Source organism: Octopus bimaculoides, chromosome 7 (assembly GCF_046866305.1).
Source record: "Octopus bimaculoides isolate indiv1 chromosome 7, ASM4686630v1, whole genome shotgun sequence".
Taxonomy (NCBI): domain Eukaryota; kingdom Metazoa; phylum Mollusca; class Cephalopoda; order Octopoda; family Octopodidae; genus Octopus; species Octopus bimaculoides.
The window spans coordinates 17,772,493-17,797,829 of NC_142934.1; the positions used below are offsets into that span (position 1 = coordinate 17,772,493).

The window sequence follows — 25,337 nt, forward strand, 5'->3', positions numbered from 1 at the left end:
AAGTAACATTTTCATAATAGCTACCATTATACATGGTTGTCATGACTGTAATAGAAATGTTAGCATTTAGACCATCACGAGGTGGCCTCCATCAGACGGGGAACTCCTTGTAATTGCACTGCCTATCCTTGTCAATCTCGTGGTTGCCTAGGACAAAACTGGTAAATTTATGAGGTATACATCAATAGGATGATCTGAAATATACACGAGGACATCACGCAAAACAATATCTAGTGTTGACCGAGTGGGCTCTCTACCTACGATGGGCTATTCATGATCTCTTTAAGGCTTTCAAAACTTTCCGATCTGAGCTCTATTACATATATTTTGATAACACAGCTGTAACGTCACTGTATTCTTCAGACACATCGCTCACAGAAAACTGAATACACACACACACAAATATACACTCACACATACATACACACACATATATGGCACCGCCTCTGCTTTGCGCAGAGGCGGTGCCATGGCCGATGAGGGTTGTCCGAGGCGTGGTTATTGGTATTTGAAACATATGTGTGTATGTGTGTATGTGTGTGTGTGTGTGTGTGTGTGTGTGTGTGTGTGAGTATATACATTTATATTGAAATTGTACATATATATATATATATATATATATATATATATAACATAGGTGGCCCGTTAGCAATTCAAACCTAAAGGTAAATAGTCTTACTTGTTTCAGTCATTTGACTGTGGTCATTCTGGAGCACGGCCTTTAGTCGCAGATATCGAGCCCAGGACGTATTCTTTGTAAGCCTAGTACTTATTCTACCGATCTATTTTCCTGAAACACGATGGTGGTGGAGAAGAAACACAGACACACGATCTTATACAATAGATAGATAGATAGATATCTTTTTATTATAGCCACACAGGGCTAAATACAGAAAATGGACAAATTACAAAGTAGAGCTTTTGGGGGGGGGGCATAATTTGGATCAAAAGGGATCGCGGGAAGAAAAAAAAAAAAAAAAAAAAAACGTGGGAGGGGGCGATCAATAGGGATCGTGTATCACAGTCGATGTAAAAAACGGGGAACAGATTAGGTTTATCCGTGGAGAGAAAAGCCTACGGAAAAGACCACGGTCACCTAGATAGATAGATAGATAGATAGATAGATAGATAGATAGATAGATAGATAGATAGATAGATAGATAGACAGACAGATAGATAGAAAGATAGATAGATAGATAGATAGATAGATAGATAGATAGATAGATAGATAGATAGATAGATAGATAGATAGATAGATAGATAGATAGGACGTGCTTCTTTAAGTTTTCGTTTACAAAATCCACTCACAAAGCTTTCGTTGGCCCTAGCATCAGCTTAATTTGCATTAAAAAAATATATACGTAAAATGCATTTAAAAATGCAACTTGCAAATCGCACAATAATTTGTATACATGGAGGCAGTGAGCTGGCAAGAACGTTAGCACGCCGGGCGAGGCGAATGCTTAGCGGTATTTCGTCTGTCTTTGCTTTCTGAGTTCAAATTCCACCGAGGTTGACTTTGCCTTTCATCCTTTCAAGGTCGATAAATTAAGTACCACTTGCGTACTGTGGTCGATAAATTAAGTATCATTTGCGTACTGGAATCGATCTAATCGAAACTCTTTCCCTCTCTCCCTCTCTCTCTCTCTCTCTCTCTCTCTCTCTCTCTGTCATTCTCCCCCTCTCTCTGTCATTCTCCCCCTCTCTTTTTCTTCCCTCTCTGTCGTTCTCTGTCTCTCTCTTTGTCTCTCTCCTCTCTCTTTCTCTCTCCCTCTCTCTCTCTTTCTCTCAGACACACAAACACATACATACATCTATCCACACCCACCCACATATACAGACGCAGACGCACAACTTAAATTTCTACGCACTTCCAGCTTCAGTCTGTCATTTTGTTCAATCTGCTTCTCTTATAAAGATGATTACATATGCATATAAGTAAACATATATAATGTTTATTCATAACCTAAGCCCTTTTGGAAATTAAGCAATTATTGTCAGGTCATCAACCTAATAACATTAACCAAATGTGTTGCTAACATTTGGTAGCCATCATAATGACTAACTGAAATGACACTGGTTGAGACTAATTTTACTTGGGAGACCGAATAATTGAGAACATCTATCTGCATAAGTATTTATTCGTAGCAAATAAATGGATTGGATTATTGGATTTCATGATGCCATCCTAACGTTTGATCGATATATTGTTCCCAGTTGCATAAGATAATTATTGATTTCTTTGTTTTTGCGCTGCTCGCGGGTATAAATGTGTAGGTGATGAGAATACGTGAATTAATTTTGATCTTTGATCATTATTGTTACGTATATTATCGACCCGTAAAGCTGAGCAGTAAATAGTCGATCTCATGCTGCTCTGACAGTACCCGGCTTCCAGTCTCCGCCATGACCACGACCAGAATTTGTGGGTAGAGAGACTAAACAGTGGAAAAAGAACAAAATATACAGTGTCGCACAGCATTTTTATGCTTCTATGGTGGAAATCGAACATGAAATTACGTGATTTGAAAGGGAATTTCTTAAGCCCCAAAGCCATGACAAGATCCAATTTTATCGATCTCTGATGAGTGAAAAGCAAGTAACCGTCATTGGATTTGCACTCAGAACACTATGAATAGTCACTAAATCTAATTTCCGCAATTCATGTTGCCTGATAATTTACTGACTTTTCAGCTTCCTGTCAGTTACATTTAATATTCATTTCTAATTTAGGGGGACAAGCATCAGTTTTGAGTGGGTCGGCCAGTCGAACACATCAATGCCAATATTTGATTGGTACATTGTTTTTTTCGACCTCAGAGGAAAGGTGGCGCTAAGTTGAATATGTCGGTAATTCAACTCAGAACGTAAAGACATGCTGCAAAACATTTTTCTTATGCTCCGCCAATCCACTGCCGTGAATACTGCTGTCCCAAAAGTCACTGAGAGGTTTCAATTTCTAATAACTTCCTTCACTTTACAAATAAATGTATGAAATTTTCATTCTATATAAAGAACATAATGAAGATTAATATGCATAAGTCACATTTTGGAACCCTCCCCCCTGCCACACATGAAAAATGACATCCCTTAAATGGCAGCCATTTTCGGCTTCGCCCGCCCGTGCTCTTTCCAAAACTTGCACCATAACGCCCTCAAGAGTTTCCGACCCCACTTCTCTGATTTCTCTATTGATGTTCTCCTTCCAGGATCCAGGGTCTCCGGCTTGTTGACATAAACCCTCTCTTTCAGGTATCCCTAACTGAGATCTTTCCGCACCCGGCCAGTCAAAGTAGACCTCACACATGGGGAAACTTCTCATACGCAAGCGAAACAATGCAGTTGCTACGGCAACGCTTTGGAAAGAGAATAATCTTCAGCTACGGCAATGTCAACTGGCCTTCACGTTTCCCCAGACTTGACTAGTCCGGATTCTCTCTTGTGGGGATAACTCAAAGGGAAGGTTTACGCCAACAAACCGGAGACCCTGATGCATCTGAAGGAGAGCATCAGTAGAGAAATCAGAGAAGTGGGGTCTGAAACTCTTGGGGGCATTATGGTGCAAGTTTTGGAAAGGGCACGGGCGTGTGAAACCGAAAATGGCTGCCATTTAAGCGATGTCATCTTTTGGTATGTGATATAGTGGCGTTGTAAAATTTGACTACTGCTTATTAATTTTCGTTATCTCCTTTATATTGTATCAAAATCTCATGTATTTATTTCTAAAATTATGTTACTAAAATTTAAAACCCATCAGTGACTTTTAGGACACCCTGTATTTACTGAAAAATAAGTATTAATCATCATTAGAACATTAGTATGTTTTAGTTGCTGAATTTGATGTATGGAATTTAAACGGCATACTAATTCCTAAGCTATAAATATTCATAAAAGCGCATTTTGTCGTTGTTGCTTAGTCCCTCCTGGCGCTGTTGGAATATACATATGATAAAATAAACTTCAAACGTGACCTTTCCGTCATTTTAGTGGAAAATATATAAATTTATATATGAAGTATGATGAGGCTTGATGGAGATTCGACTGTTACTTTTAGTAGGCTACGCGAACACGTCGAAGAATCTTTCTTTTAATTTCTAAGTAATATTTTTTCTTTAGTTCCTTTTTATGAAACTTAGAAAACTGCCATGTGTTCTTTTTGTGTGTGTATATATAGATCGACTTTTTAGTCAATGAACTTAGAAATACATAATTGTCAATATTACTTCCAGCTATAGGAGTTCGTGACATTTCAACACATCATGTCTTCTGTATATTTCAGCACATTCATTTGATGTTTTCAAGAACTTAAAAGCAATAATAGTTTACATCTGACACATGAACTAAACGTGCTATGTTACAGACTTCAAACTAAATTGTATCAGACACTGCTATGATATAAGGCCGTAACGGCGATTATTAAAGAGCTCAGCATATTTTTCTCATCTAAGCCAGTGTTTCATACTTTTTTCTTATATACAACGGAAGGAAGAGTAATAAGACTACTAATAAAAGTGTATTAGCATCAATGAACGTGCTCTATTCGTATTATGCCACTAGATAAAACAAATTGAGTGTCAAGGTTTAATTCCTAACGCACCAAACAGAAGAAATGGTTCAGAAGACCAAAAAAAAAATACGATATATAATATACGTTTTATAGTTTCATAATGGCGTTATGTCCTGGTAAATTATTGTTGATATGATCACAACAATAACTGATCGAACTTTATAAGATTGATAGGAATATATAATGGAACATTAAACTCAATGATAGGTTTATCTTTCAATATGAAACAATGCTAAGCGTACAATTTAGGCTGCATTAAATCTTCCATTTCTCATATTCCAACGGAAGGCCTAGGTTTGATCTCATTAGATTATTTTTAATAGTATTCGTAGTGTTTGTAGTGGTGTCATGTTTTGTTACTATATTGTTATTGTTGTTGATGCGGACGTTTATTTTACACTTGCTAAATATTAACATAGGAAATAAACATATAGAAAATAAATATGCGTATTGCCTGAAATTATACCATACTAACATTAGTAAAAAAAAACTTTAGCTTGTATACTTCGATACAGGTTTATCTTTTTTGTGCAATAGCGATCTTTGCCGACCGAATGAAATCTCAACTCTATCCCGTCCATCACTGGTAAAATACATCGCTTATATATTTAATTTGAATAAGTATAAAAAGGAGCTGTGGATACACCAACAATATAAACTAATGTTCGCATCCAGGACATTCTCTTTAACTCATTAATATCGCAAAAGCTAACTTATTAGCACAAGCATATTTCCCTATAACAGGCAGAATAGTGTTCTGTGATAGTGAAACGCTGTACGAAAGAAAAATTAGTAAAATGTCAAGTTAAATTATTATGTTCAACAGCACTGCTCTCATCTCCTACAAATAAGCTTCTGCTACACATTTAATCTAAATCAAGTTTAATTTCTGAAATTCGCCATATAATCATTAGGTATAATACAGTGATGGCAAATCTACTGTGCTTCAGGTTCGTGAGCATCACCTTCAAGAAGAAGTCTATATTTTGCATAAAAATACATTACTGTCCATTAAATCAAAGTCAGGGAAACAGGCGTCTTAAATTTCGTATAGTACATTTTTATTTTTCTTGTCTCTCTAAATACTTATTCTACTGTTTGCTAAACGGTATCACAGGAAACGTCACATTATTCTATTCCTTCCTTTGGCGTATTTTCGTTCTTCGATTGCGCTTGTCTAACTCTTGTGTATTATTTGTTTCTTTGTCTTCTCTTAGTCTCAAAAACTACTACGCGTTATTTCTGTGATTTCATCTATGTACATTTATATATCTATCAATTTAAATATGGATGCGTATACATACATATGCATTATATATATATATATATATATATATATATATATATATATATATATATATATATATATATATATATACATGTGTGTGCGTCTGTGGGTGTGAGTGTGTGTGTATTACATATATATATATATATATATATATATATATATATATATATATATATATATATATATATATATATATATATATACATATACATATATATGTACTTATGTTTGTATGTACATACATACATATTCTAATGCTTTTAAAAATCTCAAAATGTCGTCCAAAGGTCAGGTTACAATCATTTTTTCTATTCTATTATTTACAAGTACTTTTTCACAATGTATTTTCATTTTTCTGTATATTTAATAAAATCTTCGTAAATACGACCTCATTAGATTACTCATTATTCAATGTCTTCAACTACAAAATTTCCACAGTCCTGTGGATGTGAACTTGGGCAGAATTACAACTCTGAATTAATATAATCTCAATTAAATTTTGCTAGGATATCAATACTACACACCGTAACACCTTTCGCTCACCTACCGCTGTTAGAGTGCCGCAGATTATTCCTCCGCTATATATAGTTGTTTGAAGCGGTTTACTCTATGTGGACTCGGTCGCTAAAAGCTAAAAGGCTTAAAGGCTTGGAAATAGATATATCTAGCGGAAGTGAAATGTAAGAAGAAAATCAATGTTCAAATTATATAGAATGGTAGATATCACTTATATGAACTAAAGATTACATTGTTTTACACCATTTTATTCCTTTGGAATAATACCAATGTTGTCTTCGAAACATATGCCGGAAGTAAAAGAATTTGGATAACACCTGCGTTTAATTCCATTTATATATTCATATATATTATACAAAACATTTCACATCAACCCGGAGTTTCTACCTTTGGAAACAGGGTGTTACGTCCTTATTACTTGTGTGATTTTTTTGCTGCCCTGGTAACTGCTTATTTATTTTTTCCGTGTTAATTGTAAACAAGGAAAAAATACACACATCCATATATATATATACAGGCTGTGTGGTAAGAAGCTTGCTTCCGAACCACATGATCCAGGGTTCAGTCCCACTGCGTCGTTTACGTCCCTTAACTTAATAGTTCGATTTAAAAGGCCGACAGAATAAGCACTAAGCTTACAAAGAATAAGTCCCGGGGTCGATTTGTTCGACTAAAGGTGGTGCTCCAGCATGGCTGCAGTAAAATGATTGAAACAAGTAAAGGAATATACACATGTATATCTATATATCTGTCTGTTTGTCTGTCTCTCTGTCTCTCCATCTATCTATCTATCTATCTATTTATCTATATATATATATATATATATATATATATATATATATATATATATATTCATACACACACACACACACACACACACACACACACACACACACACACACACACACACATACATACATATATATATATATATATATATATATATATATATATATATATATATCACCAGCAGTTTTATAACTTGATAACATAATTTGCTAATAGAGCAAAGTGACTTGTTCTTTCATAAAAATAATGAAATCCATATAAAAGTAGACGAACATATAATTTTGCAACGTGTGTAAATAAGAAGGTTTCTATATATCTCGTTTTTTTGGTTTCATTGTCAACACAAAAACTTATTACTACACGAAGATAATCTGTCAATGTCATGTTAAACACGAAGAACGTGACATTGTAATTTTAAAAATGCAATCTGAGTGAATTTAGGTGAATAGAAAAGTTATTCCACCATACATGCATGCAAAGGTGATAGCCTATGTGCACACACACACACACACACACACACACATACACACACACACACACATACACACAAACACAAACACACACACACGTGTGTATGCATGTGTTGGTGTTTGTAGTGCTGTCACGAACGCAATATGAGTAATCACTACGCATGTTAGTGGGGAATATTTATTATTTATTAAAATATATTCTGCCTATCCTTATATGATTAAAAGCATGAAACCACTGATGAAGAAAATCCCTGTGTTAATCGTCAAACTGAAGACCATCGCAAATTGTAACTTAAACAAAGATTCTGTAATATACTCATATTGATATCAAATTTTGGTGCAAGGCGAGAAATTTCGGGGGAGGGGCTAAATCGATTGTATCAACCCCAGTGCACAATTGGCACTTATACTATTTTCACCGAAAGGCTAAATCTACATCGACAGTATTTGAACTCAGAATATAAAGATGGAAGAAATGTTTTTAAGCATGTTGCCCGGTGTTCTACTGATTCTGCCAACTCGCCCTCTTATGGAATATTAAACTTCTAGGGTGGCCCAAACGTAGGTTTACAGTTATTCAACTATCTCGTTCGCATTCATATATTAACAGTTTAGAAACCATTATTCTATGCTAACTTAGTTAATTTTGTCAAGCTCCCTTTACAATTGACAGTACAAGATTACCTTAATCACACCTTTCCACAGCGTTGGTTTGGAAGACAGGGCAGTATCGAATGGCCACCACGTTCGCCTGACCTGAAACCAATGGATTTCTGTTTTTTTTTTTAGCTGCTCTAAAGAACAAGGTTTATGAGAAGAATCTCAAACTGTAAGTGAATTAAAAATTACATTTCTGATGCATTCACTGAAATTGATGGAGATTGGAATTTGTGCGGCACTCTGACAAGGTTTGAAGATTGTTGCAATGTTGAAGGAGAATATTTTGAGCATCTGAGAGATTAAACATTGTCTGTTTAAGATGTGCATAAACAATATGATTGTAAGATGGAAATTTCAATGTAGTAAAATATTTTAAAAGGAATTTGAAGTACCTACGTGATCACTGCAAACCCAATTTTGGGCCACCTGGTGTATTTATTTAAGATTTTAGCACAATGCCAGCAATTACAGGGTAGCGGTATTTATCGAGACGATGAAAAAGGCTAATGTGGCCTTCGTGGTATTAGAACTCAGAGCCCAGAGACATATGAACTGCCGCGAAGCATTTTGCCCGGTGTGCTAACGTTTCTGCCAGCTCGCTGCCTTACGTAATATACCCATATAAACAACACAAGAGGCAAAGTTTTACGTTCCTACTTTTGAGACTGCCTCACAAGTACTTAATTAGTAGGCAATGTGACTTCCAAAAATGTTATACGTCATGTTTGTATATAATGTACAATAATCTGCGTTCTTAAGAAATTCACTTGCAAACACGTACCAGACATCACCAATAGCTTTTGAACGAATCTAATGAACGTAAATGTAGATATATCTCTTCTATGTGTACATATGTGTGAGTGTGCTGGGCTGTGCACGCATGCGTGCGTTTTTGTGCTTATGGTTAACACAAATAATAACCAAGGGAGTTGCAGTCTAGGGAGTTATGTGGCCAGGAGTGATGTGGTTGCAGAAATTGTCTGGCAGCCATGATTGGATTCTACTTGTCTAGCATGGTTCAGGTTCCTGATGCTAGATATAGGGTCTCCCAGCAGCTACCCTCTTGACCCAGGGTAGCACTACCTCCTCCTGATATTACAATGTGTTGTTGAAAGAGAACAAAATTGAGAAAGTACGAAGGTGGGAGTATGGCAGTAACGTTAAAGTAACGCATGAGGCGGCGAGAAAGAACAGAGAATAGGACGGGCTATATGCAGAGAGACAGTCAAATATTTGGAGAAAGATTACAGAAGACGGTCAGCTGTTTGTCTGATATACAAGGTGTAAGCTTATGCGTAGAGGTAATACTTTCTGCATCAAGAATCATTTTGTTAGATATCATACTGATTATTTTTATGTTCTGTATTATATCTTTATTTCCCAACTTTGATGACTACATATTTCCTTCGGCAGACGAATAGAAAAATCTTATTTCGTTCTGACGATAGTATTTTAACCATTTCAATCCCATTAACTATATCTAAATTTCGAAATTTTTTTCAGGCGATTTGTTTTTATATTTTGTATTTCAAGTCAACGAACCATATTTTATTTCTTCTTAAACTTTCATTACTCATTCTTACGCCTCGTTGGATTTCTTTTTATACTATTGATATAAGTTCTGAAATATTTTACTTCCAAACTTTTTTTCGTTACCATTTTTTCCCCTTCTTACATGTCTGTAAGGAACTGCTGACCCTATGCTTTATCAACTCTCCATACTACAATCTCTTTGCTTCACTTCTTCAGCCCACGCTACTTAATTACCCCTCCTTATTTCTACCTAATCCCTCTTTCTTTTTCTTCTATTCTTGCTCTCCCATTCTCACACTCTCGCTCTCTTGTATTTTAAAACGTAATTTTATCTTGTATTTTAAATTAACGTTTTTGTAATTATTCTAAACAGTTCTAAATTACTTTAATTCTTTTTCTACTTGTTTAATCAATTAAAGTGATTTTAAATTAAAGTGATTTATATATCCCTTGCTCAGCTTCTAAAACTAGTCACTTGACGTTTATTAATTTCTTCCCATTCTGAATATCTTTGTGGACAAATGCTAACCTTAGTTGCTACTCACACCACCAGCTCCACATAAAACCTTCCTCTCTTCTAACCACATTTAACCTCGTTTGACACTTCCTTTCTCTTCTTTTCCCATTGCTCCTCCCCCACTCCTCGCTTTCACTCAGCCTATCGTTCGCCACTGAATCGGACACTTACACTTCTTTTTGCTTTCTTCTTTCGTTCTTTTCAGTATTTTACACTTCTTCGCACAGAAAAACAACACTATACAGGGGCCATACGCTCTTCAGCATCACCCACATAATCCCAATATTATTTTTAGAGCTATAACTAACAACATACCAATAACTTAGACAGTCCGATACACTAAATTTAACATTTAAATTCTGGCTTTCTTCAACGCCATTCCTTAAATGCATGTTAAGTTGTCATATAAAACATTGTAAAATAATTGTTCAGCTGCAATATGTCGTCTGAACAAATTTAACAGATTTTTGCATTCAGAAATAGTGTAGCTAAAATTTCAAATGAGTTCTACTGCAATTCCTAGCAACTTGATAGAGTATTCCCACATAGACTATTATTAATGAATTGCACTATTGTCATATGTAATGTTTTGTCGGTTTTGTTGTTATTGTTGTTGTTAATTAGACCCTTTTCAAAGAGCCTCATATCAGGGGCGTTACCTGCTGTCAGCCATACCACAGTATCCTTTCAGCGATTGACGACCGATTCATAGCTAAAAACTAGTCAGTCGCTTCTCATAAGATGGCAGCCCCGTTTTGGCTACTAAATGGAAGGAGCAAATATTGAACATTTCACTTTCTATATAGCAATCTTTGATGTTTCTAAGTAATAAAAATTATAGTATTTTGTATAAACTAAAAGTATTCCACTTTATATTACTTTAGCAGTTTGTTATAGTATCTACAACAATCTTCTTCGTGTGCTGGTTTGTATGCATATATATATATATATATATATATATATATATATATATATATATATATATATAAGATATATATATATATATGTATGTATGTATGTATATGTATGTATATATATATGTATATGTATATATATATATATATATATATATATATATATATATATATATATATATATACACAGGTATGTATATATATATATATAAATATATTTGCATATACGTATGTTTGTGTATACAACTATAGATATGACAAAAACATGTGCATATATTCATATATTCATATATGTGTGTGTGAGCGTGTGTGTGTGTGTGTACATACGTACATATACATATAATATATACATATAATGTATGTAGATATACGTGTGTGTAAGTATATATCTCTGCATTTGTGTGTGTGTGTGTGTGTGTGTGTGTGCATTTGCTTATGTTTCATATTATGTCACAACGACTGTAGCTAAAACACGAATCAGCTTCGAAGTGTCCAAATAATACGCAGTATATGTGAAACAAAGGCAATTACAGAGGAAGTAGTGATTACAATGTTTTGTTTTACTGGTTTCGACCGTCATGTCACATTGAAATGTGTAATGGAAATCGAAATCATAATGCAGAGTGTCAATACACCGCCCTGCAATTATTTCAGTATAATCTACATTATAGTGGTAACGCTGAATATTGTGATATCTTTTAATAATCAGGTGGACACCAGAAAGACCATCGTATTCTTGGGAATTGTAGCATATATGTGTATGAATGTAAGTAATGTGTGTGTGTGTGTGTGTGTGTGTGTGTGTGTGTGTGTGTGTGTGTGTGTGTGTGTGTGTGTATCTTTGTATTCATAAATGTATGTATAAGTATATGTATGTATATGAAATGATCAATAGGACGTGTTTTGTTTTTAATCTCTTTTGTCTCCTATTTTTTGAACTCATCACGTAATATATGTATAAATATTTATGTCTCTCCATATATATATACATATATATATATATACATATATGTATATATATACATATATGTGTCTGTGTGAATGTATGCGTATGTATATATATATATATATATATATATATATATATATATATATATATATATATATATATATATATATCAATTTAGGTGTCCCGTTTTCAGGGTCAAATTTTTTTCTGACTGCACCATTGTCTTGTATGGTGCCAGTGGATGAAACAATGAGGTATACAGAGTAACAGGGCTCTAAAACCATTTTTGTGACTACACAAGCCTCCTGAATCATTAAAAAAATGCGCTTTTTGGGGTGGCAAGTAACCGTTTTTATTGTTTGTGGTTCATGGTCTGTGGACTCTGTATCGGATGGGGTTGAAGAATTTGCTTCTTCTGGAATTCCATAGAATTCAAGCTTTGTGAAGTACTTGGCTGATTTTCTATGTAAAATAATCTATCCCTTAGCTTTCCTTGCCTCCCAACTGTTTTGGTGTATCTTGTATCTTTTCTGCCAATCATACATTTTCAGGGACCCCCTTGATCCCCTATGAACATGTTTTCATGCCTGTCTTTCTCAGTTCTTTCCTCATTTTTTTTGTGATGATATCCTCTACATCTTTGGGCATTATGTCAAAAAGATCAGGTAGCAGCTTTTGCGTGAAGTTCTCTCGTTTCTTTGTCTCCTTTTAACAATTTCTACTTATATATACATTAGGTGCCAGCGTAACTCTGTGGCTAAGAAGCTCCTTTTGCAATCATCTAATTTCAGGTTCAGCCCCACTGCGTCCCATCAGGCGTAAGTAACTTCACTAAAGCCTCAAGCCGACCAATACCTGGCGAGTGAAATCAGTTAACGGAAGATGTGTGGAAGCATGTCACGTGTACACGCATACATATATGCAGATAGATAGATAGATAGATAGATAGATAGATACATTTCTTTTATTAGCCACACAGGGCTCAACGAAGATGGGACAAATACAATGTAGAGCTTTTCTTTTTGGGAGGGGGGAAGGAAGAAAAAAAAAAAAAAAAAAAAAAAAAGATAGATAGATAGATAGATAGATAGATAGATAGGAAGGCGCATAACTCGGTGGTTAGAGCGTCGGGCTCACAATCATGGGGTAGATTTCGGTTCCCGGACTGGGCTGTGTCACGTTGCTTCAGTTCACAAAGCTGTAGAAATCAATTTCGACGTCACTGGTGCCAAGCTGTAGCGGCCTTTGCCTTTGGTTTTCCCTTGGATAACACTAGTGGCATGTAGAGGGGAGGATGGTATGCATGGGCGACTGCTGGTCTTCCATAAATAATCTTGCTCGGACTTGTGCCTCGGAGGGTGGGGGGGACTTTCTGGCTGCAATCCCATGGTAATTCATGACTGAAGGGGGTCTTTTACCCTTTATATTTTTATATGTGTGTAGTCGTGTTATTTAGTGATAGGGTGTTGGATTCATGAACCTAAAGTTGCGGTTGCAGTTCATGGGTGATTCGTTCTGTTTTCCAGCAAGACACATCTGTTCACGTACCTGCAGTCAACTCAGCTGAACAAAAATGAGTAACTCTGTGACGTGTCAGTGTCCTGTTCAGGACGAGAATATATATACAGCACAGAATCCAAGGAATCAGCACTTTAATGTTTGAGAACTGTCTTTAATCCTTTTATTTCATAAGTGTGTGTGTGTGCATGCTTTTGTGCGCGTGAGTGTGTGTGTGTATGCATGCGTGTGCATGTGTGTGCGCGTGCAAACGTGTGCGTGTGTGTGTGTGCGTGTACATGTGTGTGTGTGTGAGCGTGTGCCTGTGTGCGTGGGTATGCCTGTGTGTGTACATGTTTGTGTGTGTGTGCGCGCGCATGCGTGCTTATGTGCGTCACTATGTCTTTGTGTTTTTGTTTGTCCGGTGCCAACACTTGGCAACCGTTATTAATTTTTTTTAATCGTCGTAGTATTAGCGGTTCGGCAAAGCAGACCGATAGAATAACAGATCTAAGAATAAGTACTGGGATCGTTTTGTTTCTATAAACTCTTCAAGAGTGTGATCCATCATAGCCGCAGTACAGTGGCGGAAAAGAGTAAAAGATGATTAAAAAATATGATGTGTTTTACATATCCCTGTAAACTGCAACAGAATTATATTGTGAAACGATGTAAATATTTTGATAAACTGCATTCTATAAGACACCGAAAAAATTTAATATAGACAGATATTGCTTTAAACCAAAATTTATTTTATGAAACAGTGTGAATAATGCTATAATATGCAGCTGCATTGTGTTATGAAATATGGTATTGCATACAGCATCGTGTGTCATAACATGTAATGTAAATATAGTTGTTTACTACAACATTTAAATTACTATGATGCGTTTACATAATCGATGATTGCAATCTGTGATGTACATTGAAATATAAAAAGCTAATGAAATGTGTAACATGTTCTAAGTTTCTGTGCTGTAAATATTGAAAATTTAAATATATACCTCATTATCATATATCATAAATTCTCTTCTTGGCACCTTTGACCTATCGTGGAATATTGTTAATATTAATGTATTAATGTACAGCCTGCACATCATTTTGGAGATTTGTAAATGAATTAGTGGTTGTGAGAGACGGAATTGATAATTACATACAGTAACGAACAAATAATTAGCATAAAAATTGTCATCATTTAATTAATTGGGATCATATGTATAGAGGAAAAATATATTTAATTGGCATCACTCTAAAAGAAATAAATAAATAATAAAAGCAGTACTTAACAAATATCACTTCCATATCTCGTCATCTTGGCTTCACTACTCTAGGCCGGATTACCTTAGGTTTTACGTCCATAAAGCGTTTAGTTTTATGGTGAATCATCAGATCCCTAAACCTGTTGGCTTACGGGCTCTCTAGCGAGCTGCTTCTCTAGAATATGGAAGAGGAAAGGACCCCGCTACTCAATGTCAGCAAAGTGGATTGTCTCCCTTTTAGCTATCGACCGCCGATGACCTTGTCATCCTGTGTGTTCCAATGGGCCAGCAGGTATTTTCCTGAAATATAGGCATGGTTCGAAGACCACCGTTCTGGAGTCAAGCATCTTCCCTGGGTCGAGGGTGTTCATTAGGATCCTTGCCTGTTCCGTTATGTTTAATTTACAGCGATTCATCTTGTTCATGTAGGGTCCTGGGTTTTCTAGGATTATCCATGATATTGTGCATAGAATCCTGTCGTCTATCAGCTGCCATATTGTCGGCTGTTGACGTGCTGTGTCTTTTGGTGTTGACATTGCTTCTTTAATAAGTCGTGACAGATGCAGACGTTTGTATTTAACCTACAGAGAATTTTTGGGGAAGGGGCCAGTCGATTAGATTGACCCTACTGCGCAACTGGTACTTAATTTATCGACCCAGCTATTGTTTACCGTTATAAAAGAAGGCATCCGTTGTGAGGAGTCGTTTAAATGCAATGTGTAACGCTCAGTCGGAATTTGAGAAGTACAGAGATCAAATCTTGGTAGCGATATGCTGACCATTTTTTCCCCGTCTTTAGTGGTATTTTTAACCGATCCTCTAAAATCTTTTATCACAGCTATTCTTCTGCATTGGAAATTTTTCCTATTTTATGTAAACTATATGTATCGAATGGGGATTTTAATGTCCCCGTTATATAGAAGTGAACCGATTTCCTGAATGAAAACCGTACATGCAAACCGAAATTCGAGGGATAATTTGAGTCACAGAGTAAATTTTGCCATTTTGATCTTTGACTCTGGAGATGAACTCGATGTATCTGAACCAGGTGTCGTTGAAACGCTCGCAATGAAGGATTAAACGTAAGACCATGACATCCATTCTCTCTCTCTCTCTCTCTCTCTCTCTCTCTCTCTCTCTCTCTCTCTCTCTCTCTCTCTCTCTCTCTCTCTCTCATACGCATACACATGTTACAAAAAGCTACGCTGAAATGAAGCCCACAATCCTTTTTTTTTGTCAACTTCTAACAGGAAATCCTTTATTGTAGTTAATATTCCAATCATTGCTTTTTAACACTACATCCTCTTATAACAAACAGTCCAACACTGATTATGCATGCGTAGTCAGTCGCTATAGTTAGAGTCGTCGGCATGTACAGTACGCTTTTACAGCGCTTTCATGGAATTAAAACGAACTTCTTCCTGAATAATCATGAGTTCTCTCATCAGATGAAGACAGGGCGTTAATTCTCCTCACTTGCGTATAGTATTTACTTGTTTGAGATATTGAGGTGACTTGTCATTGCCTTCAACAACTGGATGTCCGTTGACCCACTAAAAAGAAGCTCATCCGCTCTTCGCCAGGTCTTGTTTTCAGTCCTTGTGACTAGCCATACACCCGCTACACAAGAGTAGCAAGCCACTCAAGAGAGGAAGCCGGTTTATTCGTCGACCGTTTAACCATGAAACAGGTAGTACTAGTTTACATGGTACTAATAAACAGGTCTCATCAGCCTCAGATGTGACGACAATAGGCATAGTAGAGAAGCATAATGAGAGATTAAAACGGAAAAAGAGAAATTCAGTTGGGTACGCATGCGCAAGCGAATATCTAGAATTCAATGAACAGATGATATTCATCAGGCTACATAATTTAATTAGAACAAATAATAAGCTGTATGTTAATTAATTTATTAAAGCTTCGTGATTTGATTCCCACGTTGGGATTAAAATATAATTCATTAGTAAATTAATGTCATAAAACATTTTTTTTCTTTTATCCATTGCTGATATATCTGCTTTTGAGCTTATAAACGTGTGTAGGAATAAATGAGTGTGCGTGTGTACATATATATATGTATATGTGTGTGTGTGTATATCTGTGTGTGTATACATATGTCTGTATATAGATAGATAGATAGATAGATACATAGATAGATAGATAGATAGATAGATAGATAGATAGATAGATAGATAGATAGAATGATAATTGGATAGATAGAGAAATAGACATAAATAGACGGAGAGATATGTATGCTGTGTATGCATATATATACACGTATGCATGCATATATGTTTCTATGTATGTATATATATATATATATATATATTTATATATATATATATATATATATATATATATATATATATATATATATATATATATATATATATATATATATATATATATGGGCGTGTGAATATGTGCGCAAGTCCTGATATCTTGTCTTGTATTACCGATTGTAAATTTTAATCCACTTATTATTTGCGGGAGCAAAATATTCCTTGAACTGTCAAGGTAGAGAAATTAGTAGAAATACATGAATGCGATTTCTACGATAAAGAAACACCCACGCAAATGCTGCATCTTAATTCAATTACAGGTCGTATTTATTCGCTGAGTGTGCTATATATATTATTTGGAACTAGGTTACTGTGTGGCTGAAGCATATCAACGGAAGATATTCTCGAATAAACCAGTATGATGAAGATGTACCTATATTCACATTACGCTATATATGTGAGCATGCGTGCCGAGTGTTCGTGTGAAGTATGATACTGATATGTGTATGTGTGTGTATATATATCTGATACATATACAGAGGCACGTGATGGCGCATGGCTCAGTGGTTAGAGCGTCGAACTTACGATCGTGAGATTGTGAGTTCGATTTCGAGACCGGATTGCGTGTTCTGTTCTTGAGCAAGACACTTTATTTCACGTTGCTCCATTTCAATCAGCTGTAGAAATGAGTTGTGCCGTCACTGGTGCCAAGCTGTATCGGCCCTTGCCTTTCCCTTGGAAAACATCGGTAGTGTGGGGAGGGAAGCTGATATGCATGGGTGACTGGTGGTCTTCCACAAACAACCTTGCCTGGACTTCTGCCTCGGAGGGGAACTTTCTAAGTGCAATCTCATGGTCGTTCATGACTGAATGAGTTCACCCTATACAGAGGCATACTTGCGTATATACATACATACGTACATATATATATATATATATATATATATATATATATATATATATATATATATATATATATATGAATGCACCGAATAGCGATTATATAATTCGTTTCAATTATTACCAACGAAAATTGAGACAGTCTTTTTTATTAATTATGTTCTTTGTAACTTTGTCCCTAAAAATAGTTATTTTGGAGGAAATTAAATAGTGAGTCTGTTAATTGATGGGCAGCGTATGTTAAAATTCATTATGTTTTCGGAAGGAAAGTTATTAATCACAAGTTTTTTCATATAGTAAAACCTGCGTAATTTCAACGGGTTACACAAGTGTTAATGAATTCTTTGTGGGAGTAATGTTTGTATTGATTTAAGACTATCTCTCTTACATTAATTGTATTGTCAATTCAGAGAAAGAGCAGAAGAATCGATATAATTTATTGCAGGAATTTTAAAACATAGAGGTAGAAAATGTTGATCAAAAACCTGGTCATTATTTATAGTTTAAACTATTCTAGCAGGTCGAAAAACCACATAAAAGGTTTTCCTCTACGATGACTGATCTTTGTCTTCGCTGATTTCCATAACGACCGTCACTTGCAACTTCCGATATGTTCCGATATGGCAATAGTCACTTCCGGTTGGTTGAAACAAAATGTTTATAACTTCTCTATTATTGATTTCTATAAATAAAAAAAAGGAAGAAAAAAACAGGGTGAGATTTTCGTCATCAGCATGATACATCAGAGCTGTATGTCTTGAAAATAATCCGATGAAAATATGAAAAAATTCAAGTAGCTGGAAAATTTAATATTTTACCCATACAATAAGTGGTATAGTTTAACTATGTGGCGGATTAAGTCCTCATTGACATAATGAACCGCGAAGTTTAGTTTTTGTCATGATTGCAGTCTTCTATTCCAAACAGGTAATGAATATGTAATCGATTGAAAAGCAAACTCAAGGTCATACACAAAGTCATAATTCCAGAGGCAACCAGAAAATCTGGGTTAGAGCTACTCGAGACATTTATTGTCTTCTTCTTTACGCTTATATACTGTCCGTTTAATGACTATATCTAGGTACAATATATAAAATGTCACGTTTGTTTTCTTAGAAGGTTCAAGCATACTAAAGAAATTCAAATCAGGTTAAATATGTGACATTAATAAGGACACACCCTCAGAGTATAAAAGAAAACAGCCAGTAATTTTAAGTGAGTTTTCATTTGCTGGATAACAGCGTATAATGCCAAGTGTTCAAACATACTTCACCATACGTACTCTTCAAATTGCCATTAGGAGAAACACTATCCAGAGAGCTGCTACTCGGAAGGCGGTACCTCTCGTAGTTACATGAATGAATATTTTGTAGTAGTTATTTTTCCGTGCAAAACAATTATCGAGACGAGTCAATAAAAAAGAAAAGAATCAGATTTGAAGTAGTAACGTATATACAGTGATTCATACAAATTACATCTAGTAGCCAGAAACTCTTGAAGCAAAATCGATGCAACACGCTGAAAAATATATACACATACACACACGTATATGTATCAATATATATATATATATATATATATATATATATATATATATATATATATATATATATATATATATATATATATATATACACACAAACATATATATATGAAATAGAAATGTTATAATTTCTAAATCTCTCTAAAGGATATATAAATATATACATGCATACGAATGTATGTATGTATGTATGTATGTATGTATGTATGTATGTATGTATGTATGTATGTATGTATGCATGTATAACATTAAGTGGGCTTATCATAATAAAGTCTATGTTTACACTTCAAAATACAATAACACCAAAACCAACGAAATTTAAAGTGCAGCCTAAAACTAATTAAAGTATCTTAGAAAGTATTTCGTTAAGTATTGATTACTTTACAGCTTTTTGATTCTTCAGTACAATTTATTCGGTCAGTAGCAATCATTGCTTGTGGTTGCTGTTGTTGTTGTTGTTGTTGCTGTTCTTGTATTTATTGTTGCTTGTATTGTGTTGTTGTTTTTGTACTAGATCGTCTTATATGTGGTTTGGAAAACCTATTTGTGAAATATGTTCCTTTGGTGAATCTCTCCCATGTTCTGTTTGATCTGAGCTTTTTTTTTTTTTTTTTTTTCAATTATCCACGAAGACATTGTCAAATGAATGTATGATTGTACTCTGTTTGAGGAAATACATTATAACTATGAGACGAATATTGTAAATGTACCTGCCGCAGTTGTTGGTGATGCTACCATTGTTTAGATTAGTAGGTTTCTCGTAGGTCTATGATGTTCCAGACATAACTGGACTATATATATATATATATATATATATATATATATATATACACACATATATACACACACACACATATATATATATATATATATATATATATATATATATATATATATATATATATATATATATATATATATATATATACGACGGGCTCCTTTCAGTTTCCGGCTACCAAATCCACTCACAATGCTTTGGTCGGCCCGAGGCTATAGTAGAAGACACTTGCCCAAGGTGCTACGCAGTGGGACTGAACCCGGAACCATGTGGTTGGTAAGCAAGCTACTTACCACATAGCCACTCCTATATATATATATATATATATATATATATATATATATATATATATATATATATATATATATATATATATATATATATATATATATATATATATATATATATATATATATATATATATATATATATATATATATATATATATATATATATACATATATATATGTATATTGGGTTGTCCGGAAAGTTCGTGCCGATTTTTAAAGGAAAGAAAAAGATCAATAAATAAGTGCCATTACATTTTTAATCAACCAAATATGAACCAATTTGTTGCAAACTACGTCTCCATATTTCGTTTAACTTGAAAATAGCCTCTTCCCAGAATTGAGATGGTTTCATGGCAAATAAGTCGAAAGGTAGGCTACTATAAACCGGCACGAATTTTCCGGACAACCCAATATATATCAGTAAAATCTAGGATGTTATGGAATCATTTGAGTAAGATTTCTCTGTTATTTCTAGCAGAACAGACGTGTTGTGGCTTGAAGTATGCTGAAGTTGTTGCCGCCGAGATGATGACAGTGGAGGTGTTTTTGTTTTTGGCTACAGGTTCCAGTGCATTCATTTGACCGGCTGGGGCGTTATAATGTTGGCATGACGGCCTTGCATCTTTGGATGCCTTTAGTTAAAGCTTATTAGTTGCAAGTATTTGGATCTGGTCCTTGCTTTGAGGATAACTCTTTTCTTCTTTCTAGTCATTCGTGGAGACACAGGAATTATTCATGGTTATTATTTCCTTCGTCATAACTAAACAATGAAAAAAAATGACTAAATAAATATTGTGTCTTTCGAAAATGGCCGCTGACCAAAATAAGCTAATATTGGTTTTATTTAAACATAGATTTTTTACTCCCGTTTATTTATACATTTATAGTTTATAATAAACATATTCTTTTGATATCCTTATTTGACAAGTGATGTTTATGTGAGATCGTTTGTTAAAACTAAAAGTGATTCATCGTACTATTCCCACAGTGGTAACTTAAAATATACAAATATTTATATATATATATATATATATATATATATATATATATATATATATATATATATATATATATATTTTATGAATGTCCAATATATGTTATACACACATTTATTTTATTAATGTTCAGTAATATATTTTCATATCCACGTTTATATCACGCTTCGTTCGGCTGTATATGTTACTATGTACCAAAGACATATGTGGCTAAAAGATAGCGGTTGGGGATGTGTGTTTATTGCTCGTAACATCATAAGATCAATTTCGGATTTGGTGACCACCAAGGCTTGCCATAGTTAGAATAACTGCTATCAGGCTCCCTTTAGATCGAGATCTTCATTATCTTTTACATCCGCTTTATTACCCTCACTTCCCATAAGGAATCAGTTTATTGATTTTTCACCCCAAATAGGACTTAACCGAACACAATATTGCTGATTGAAAAACATCTATATTTATACTTTAAAGTTGGTTTTCACACCCAACCCAGTTCTGTAGAATTAGTTTCCGGACGGGAGCGCATGGGTTGAGAGTTTGATCGGCAAAGGTGATCAGGTGGCACATGCCAGCCCTTTGAAAACACCACCCCATCATCTAACCCCTCCCCTTTGCCCATGGGTTGGGAACCCTTCGAGCAAGGAAAATAGAATGCCCAAAAAGGCTCCCGATTCTCTGTGTCAGAAGCGGTTACGTTGAGATCACAATTAAGTCTTAAGTATATATATATATATATGTATATGGGCAACACACACACACACAAATACACACATACACGTACGTACACCTATTGCATATATATTTTTTGTACGCATACATGTTCGTGTATGTATGTGCGTATGGGTGTGTGTGCGTGTTGTCCGTATGTCAACAAAGCACATTTTTCCTCGATGGAAAAGAAAAAAAACAAAAGTCTTTAGAAAAACTTACTCATCAGTACAAGGGGACTTAACTCTTGTTTCTAAACAATGGTGATTTCTCCTACTTGAAAATTGTTAAAAGCTTTGGTTGAAAATTTATTTCTACTGCTATTCGCTGGTATCTCTGGAAAAAAATAAATTGACGAAAATACAGCTAGGGTCATGACGAATGTCCTCCTAAAATTGGAGTGACATGCGTGCTGATTTGTGGACGGGCATAAATTACATTCACGTACACACACACACACACACACACACACACACACATCCTGCCTTTTATATATACAGATAATAATAAAAGGGTAAAATTAATTAATTATTTAATTAACCAATTAATTAATTAATAATTATCAATTTTACCAAGTAGTTCGGTATGTTAAAATAGCCTTTTTAGGTAAATTTATACAAACATTCTATAATTATAAACATAATTATAATCGGTTATGCGATGACGCTTGATAGCATATATATTAATCTTAACACTCTCAAATTTATATTTCGAAATGTTGCACTGAAGATGGGAAATAAGTAAGTAAATATAACTTTATTTTAATCTCGAAATGCATAATCTTTATCGTGTAACTAATCTGAGTCGTGTGGATTCGTTATTTTATTTTTTTTTTCTTTGCCTACGTAAAAAAAGTGTGTTACTGTCTGGGAGATTTTTATGGTAGTAGAAATGGCATTTTAACTCCTATTTCTAAATTCGGTGCGTGGCGAAGCAATTAGCTGATCCCGGATTATTATTATTATGTTTATAATTATAGAAAGTTCGTATATATATATATATGTGTATATATATATATATATATATATATATATATATATATATATATATATATATATATATATATATATATATATATATATATATATATATATATATACCACTGAGTAACCATCTAGCAACATGTGGTCATCAAACTTTTATTATATTTCCATTCCATAAACTTTACAACCGGAATGAAATTGAAAGAAAATGCAAAGAAAAGGACTTTATTAAGAAATTCAAACCCACTCTTAACAAACAATGATTAAATCCATCTTACTTGGGGATTAAAAATCTTATCCCTGTAACCAAAACACAAAAAATCTCTCAGATATCATCATTTCTATAAATAGATTTGGCATCATTTCTAAGAACAGCCAAACACCTACTGGGGTTTAAAAATCTTATCCCTACAACCCACACAAAACAATAAATTAAAATATCATCATTTCTAAAAATAGATTTGACATCAATTCTAAAAATAGCCAAACACCTACTGCTGCCGTCCAAAGGAATTGGTATAAAAGACAGAAAACCAGCATCTTTTCCGTTAATAATTGTTTCTCCTAAGTGTCAATTTAGAGAGCTGAAGAAGTAAATTGTGGTAATATTATGCACAAGTACTGCTCTCGTACTACAAGCTTACTAGACAAACTTTGAGCACTGGCAAAATGACTTACTGTACGTTGTTACATCCATTTTTAGTTGAAAGTATTTCTTCTCGAGTATGTAAAATAAAAACTAATCAGATACTAATATCGATTTAATCGATTGTCTGCATCCATTATATTTTATGAGTTTTCCGAAAGTTTAGAAGTATATTAAATATACATCACAAGAAATATATGATACCTTAATTTATAATATTTAATGAATATAATATATAATATATTGATATAGTAGGTGCAGAATAGCCACATGGTTAAGATTTTGGTTCGCAACCTCGCATCTTAGAGAAGACGCAGGCGTGGATGTGTGTAAGCGCTGTTGTGGTTGTGTGGTAAAAAGCTAGCTTCCTAACCACTTGGTTCTAGGTTCAGTCCCACTTCGTGACACTTCGAGCAAGTGCTTCCTAATATGACCCCGAACCGACCAAAGCGTTATGAGTGTACTTGGTAGACAGAAACTGAAAGAAGGCCATCATATATGTCTGTATTTGTGTGTCTGTATTAGTGTGTGCTTGTGTATGAGTGTGTGTTAGTGTGTTTGTGTGAGAGAGAGAGAGAGAGGGGGGTTGTGTGAAGAAAAGAAACAGGTAGAAAGAAAAGCGTGGGTGACAGAGAGTAGAGCGGGACATAATGACGACTGAGAAAAAATGTGAGGCTGAAAGACAAAGTGAAATTGCCCCTCGCCATAACGTGATCGTTTTAAAAATACCAGCCAAATGGCTAAAAAAATGTTGTTGTTTTTTTTTTCCACGATTCCAGTTTGCAAAACATTCCCTTCTCCAGCTGTTAGAAAAGCAACATTTGCAGCACAGAAAAATGAATATATCAGCACAATTATTTCCACTTCCTCGTAATCCATTTCCACTGGAATAGAAGGTAAAATTTTTTGGTCTCCCCAACGCTTATATCGTATGTGAACTATCGAAAATTATCTGCTAACAAGGATCAAAATGTAAAATTATGATGAAAACCTTCAGACGTATATTTGCATGGTCAGATTGGGGTTTATTTCTGTCAGTGAAACATTTATTTTGTCGACCCGGAAATGATAAAAGGCAAAGTCGACCTCGGTGAAATTTGAACTCGGAACGTAAAGGTGGACAAAATGCCGGTAGGCATTTTCCCCGGCGTACTAATAATTCTGCTATTTCGTCGGCTTTGAATATCTGAGATTGATATCATCTTAAAGGCGGTAAAATCGTTAGCACGCCGGGCGAAATGCTTCACAGAATT

At 34.6% G+C, this 25,337-nt stretch overlaps 1 pseudogene; it reads left to right on the plus strand.

Moving 5' to 3' along the window:
• Positions 1-447: 447 nt before the first annotated feature.
• On the plus strand, positions 448-521 carry LOC128248414 (U4 spliceosomal RNA; annotated as a pseudogene).
• Positions 522-25,337: the final 24,816 nt, after the last annotated feature.